The 4,723-nt window shown below is 58.2% G+C and overlaps 1 non-coding gene across 1 annotated transcript; it reads left to right on the forward strand.

The window, feature by feature from the left end:
• The first annotated feature begins 2,615 nt into the window (after positions 1–2,615).
• On the forward strand, positions 2,616–2,688 carry TRNAK-UUU (transfer RNA lysine (anticodon UUU)). Its single transcript has one exon. It is a non-coding gene; the product is annotated as a tRNA-Lys (tRNA).
• The last annotated feature ends 2,035 nt before the right edge of the window (positions 2,689–4,723 follow it).

The raw sequence follows: 4,723 nt of genomic DNA on the forward strand, positions 1-4,723 counted from the left end.
GAGGGCCAATGCTCTTCTCTGAGCAGTGAAGGCTGCGTGGCTGCTGCGAATGGTGGTCACTGAGCACAAGAGATGGTCCAGAGTAGCTCGCAGGACCGTGCCCTGCATGCAGGTCAACCCAGCATCCTCACTCGCAGGGACCCAGGCCATGGGCAGCATATCTATTCAAGCACTGGAGGTCTGCCAAAGCCCCCGCACCAGACCAGACCTGCAGAGAAGACCAAGACAAGAGCCCTCAGGCCGGCAGCACCCGTATCCCGTGTCCTCCCTGCCCCTGGCTTCCTCATCCAGTGCTGGTGCCCGGGTTGACATCTTCCCCACAGCCAGAGCACAGAGGACAGGCCAGGGAGGACACCGCCCATGGCCAGCTCCAGCTCCAGCTCCTTCCTGGAGGGGGTCAGTGGCCGTGTGGCAGATGGTGGGCCTCTGCCACCCAGCACCCCGCAAGCAGCCAGACCGCCTCCCCGCCACCAAGCGCCAAGGCCACCTGCCAGGACCACCTGCCATGCCCAGCTGGTAAGCCCATCGCGTGGAGGATGGCTGCGAGGGGTGGGGGGCACTGTGGCCACCAGTGCCCGTGCCACCTCACAGGCCCACACCTGGCTGCAGGCCTGGCTCTAGGGGCCCCACACGGCCCCCTTCCCATCCTCTCCTCGCCCTCCCCTCTTCTCTCCCTGCCTGGCCTCGCTGTCCCCTGCTGTCACGTGCAGAGAAACTCACTGATGGCACCGGTGATCTCCACCTCCGCTGCGGGGGTCAGGGCCTCGTATCACAGGCAGAAGCAGCCCTCCAGGCAGCGACACACACGGCGGGGAAGTGTGGGATTGCCCGGGGCACCACTGAAGTGCAGAGCCCTGCAACAGGTTCTCATGTGCGCCCGGGGCACCATTGCAGGAGGGCATAAGGGTTGGGCACCCCTCGGTGTGCTCAAACAGCTCCATGTGGCATGACCTGGGAAGTCTCAGTAGGGGCACGCTTGGGGCACAGTGCGGGTAATTCCCCATCCAGCTTTCTGATGAGACATACTGGGGAGAAAACAGGGGCATCACCGGCTCCGTGTCCCAGATGAGTGGGAGCCCTAGTCCCTCTGACCCCAGGCGGCATGAGCCTGCCTCCATGGGAGCAAAGTGCTTGGCGTGCAGAGGAGAAGGGAAGGAGTTGGTCGAGGGCAAGCCTGGCAGGTGCTACCAAGGGCCAGCCCTGGCCTGGCCTGGGGAGGGGATCAGGAAGGCAGGCTGCCTGCAACAAGAGCCAAGCGGGCCACCTGCCCCGTGGAGGGAGTGGGGATGGAGGGCTTGTGCAGTGGTCACCCATGACAGGGGCTGCCTAGCTAACTTCCCATGGTCCCTGGGCACCTATACACGCACGACCCCGATCTAAGGCTGGGTGGTGCAAGTCCCTGGGTCTAGTGCCCGTTATCCCTGAGAGGTTGCAGTCTCTCAAAAAGAGGCTCTGTCTTCTCCTCCTCCCTGCCTTCTCAGGCAATGAGGGATGCCCTTCCTCTAACTGGCCAAGCTTTGAACCTGGCCTCTCCTTTCCCTGGAGCAGTCCCACAAGGAGAGGCCTGACCCTCCTCAGCCCGGGACCCTCGGGAAGCAGCTCTTCCCTCTGGCCCCTTTCCCCTTTGCCCACAAATCGTCTTGACCTTCACGTCACAGTCCTTTCCACTGCAACCCCTTACAGTCCCCTGTTACAGGGCATGTCTACATGTGGCGCTAGGTTGCCGTAGCAACACACTACAGTGATGTAGCGTCTGCAGGTGTCTACACATAACCAACAGCATGTCACCACAGTGACGTGCTCCCCTGGTATAGCACTCTGCTAAAAATAACAGTGTGCCACATGTAATGGCATACTACGGGCTGTTACTGCGCCATGATGTAACACTTGCAGAAGGAAGTACTACATCATGGTGCAAGAACAACACTGCCGTAGTGACACATGTACAAGTGTCCACAGTGTGCTCGCTCTGCAGGTCCAGCAGCTGTGCGTGGGGGAGACGCACCAGCTGCCACCGGGGATGCAGCTTGAGGAATGGTGCCCCGATGACCAGACCCTCTGAATGCACCGTCTCCACCAGCACCAGGCGTAGGACAGCACCCTCCTGCTGGGCAGATGGGCACCGTCATGGAGGAGTGGCTGGCCAACCTGCCGGCTTGGCACCCGGTGGCAGGAGCAGGGGAGCAGGAGAGGGAAGCATGTGAGCAGCAGAGGTGGGCGAGCAGGAGCAGGTGGCCAGCGAGCAGGAGAGGAACCTGGCTTCTGGGGTTGAAGAGAAGCGCGTTGCCGTCCAGCACAGCATGGTGCCACCCAGGAGCTGCTTCTAGAGCAGACAGCCTCTGAATCACAGCGTCCTAGACCCTAAACACTGGAGGCTGCAAGTGGAAGAGGAACCGTGCAAAATACCCTGGTCTGACCCGGTTTGCTCTGCCTTTCAGCATCCGCTGTCTAGCACCGTGTGACACAGGAGGCTGGATGCGGGATCTGTGGTCTCACCCAGTAAATGGCAGTCCTTATGCAGTGCCAGAAGAAAAGCATTCATTGTCCACCGTTGTTTTGAGAACACATGGGCGCAGGCAGGGAAGCCCATCCTTTGGGAAAAAGGGCACCAAGAAACCCCAGTGGCCCAATGGATAAGGCACTGGCCTTTTAAGCCAGGGATTGTGGGTTCAAGTCCCTCCTGGGGTGGTCTTGTTAATCTTTAACCAAGGTGCAGATGAGAAGGCAGTGAACATATGTTCACAGGCTTCTTCTAAGTAACCAGTTCCAGTGCTTCACCACCCTCATAAGGAGGGAGGTTTTACTAACATCCAACTTAACCCTCCCTTGCTGGACTTTGCGTCTAGTGTGCCTTCTTTCATCTGTGGCCACTGAGAGCAGTCCAGCTTTGTGCTCCTTGAAACCACCCTGCAGGTATAGACTCATACATGTCAGGGTCAGAAGGGACCTCAAGAGATGATCAAGTCCGACCCCCTGCATAGGCAGGAAAGAGTGCTGGGTCTAGATGACCCCAGCTAGATGCTTATCCAACCTCCTCTTGAAGACCCCCAGGGGAGGGGAGAGCACCACCTCCCTTGGGAGCCCGTTCCAGACCTTGGCCACTCCAACTGTGAAGAAGTTCTTCCTAATGTCCAGTCTAAATCTGCTCTCTGCTAGCTTGTGGCCATTATTCCTTGTAACCCCCGGGGGCGCCTTGGTGAGTAAAGCCTCACCAATTCCCTTCTGTGCCCCCGTGATGAATTTATAGGCAGCCACAAGGTCTCCTCTCAACCTTCTCTTGCGGAGGCTGAAAATGTCCAGGTGCCCTAGTCTCTTCTCGTAGGGCTTGGTCTGCAAGCCCTTAACCGTACCAGGTAGGTAAAGGCTGCTATCAAATCCCTTCTCAGTCTTCTCTTTTCCTAACTCAATACACCCAGTTCCCTTAGCCTCTCCTTACAAATCCTGCCCCCCAGTCCCACAGCCATTTACTCTCTCCAACTTGGCCACATCCTTTTTGTACAAGCCTCAGGTGGGTGCGTTTGGCAGGGCACTTGTCAGGAGGCATTACAGACCCTGCTTGTCCTGGCTACAATCCTCTGCTGCACCCTTAGCTTGTTTGGAGCGTCTGAGTTTGGGAGCTGCATCAGACACAGCCGAGCTGAGTGGCCCTGCCTTGCACCAGGATATGCACCATTCAAGGTGCCAGGCAGCCAGGGTTCAAGCAAGCAAGCAAAAATGAATCATGAAAAGATTGTGACAAAATTAATTTGTTTTTCAAAATAATCTTAATCTCCCCCTTGCTGCTTGCTGCCCTCCAGTTCTCTCTCCATCCTCCTCATGCCCAGCATTGACCGCCTCCACCACCTCCGTGGGCATCCCTCTGCACCTGTAGGGATTTCAGCCCAGTGTCGTTATGCTGAAGGCCTGCCAGGGCCTCTTTCTGGCTCACGCGGGCTGTCAGGCCAGGACTGTTTCCATTACACAGTGTGGAAATGCTGCTCTTAGCAGGGAGCCCCCAGAGCGCCCACATCGCTGAGCTGCAGAAGGACACTCTTTGCTTGCCAGCCTGCTGTTCCCACGCGTCCTGCACTTGCGGCTGCCTAGCGGGTGCTGGGTGCTGTGCTCCGTCCTGACCTCAGTGCTGCTCGTGTCAGCGCACGCGCACTGGGTGTGCCCTACAGACCCCGAACACAGCAGCAGCGTAGGCAGGGATTTGATGACTGAGCACCTGGGAGTCCCCGTGCTGCCCCTGGCCTGGCCTGAGCCAAGTGCTTTGGAGCCTGAGCTCCAGCTGCCTCCATGGTTTTTGTTTCCAAGCTGACCTAACTCCTACACGTGTATTGAGCTATCCAGGTGCCCCATCGCTGTCCTACTGCCGCACCAAGGGGCTTGTCCTGCCGGGGGTGCTGGCAGTCCTGGTCCCTGGGATCATCGTTCTGCATGTGGTCACCAGGAGGAAGCATCAATGTGAGTGATGGAGAGGAGAAGAGAGGGGGCTGGGTAGAGGGACTGCCATTCCATCCTCACCTTTCCCCAAACCCCTCACGGCATTGGAGTGTCACTGAGGCAAAACTGAAAACTTTTCTACCTTGGGCAGAGATGCCAGACAGTGTCTGCATGTGTGTGCGTGTGTGTGTGAGAGAGCACATGCATGCATGCACGTGTGTGCATTACTTGCCTTCTCTAGAGATTCAAAGGCCCTTGCTCCTGCTGCCCCCACCGCTCGGTGTCCTTTTGCCGTGGC

The sequence above is a fragment of the Alligator mississippiensis genome, chromosome 11 (assembly GCF_030867095.1).
Source record: "Alligator mississippiensis isolate rAllMis1 chromosome 11, rAllMis1, whole genome shotgun sequence".
Lineage (NCBI taxonomy): Eukaryota > Metazoa > Chordata > Crocodylia > Alligatoridae > Alligator > Alligator mississippiensis.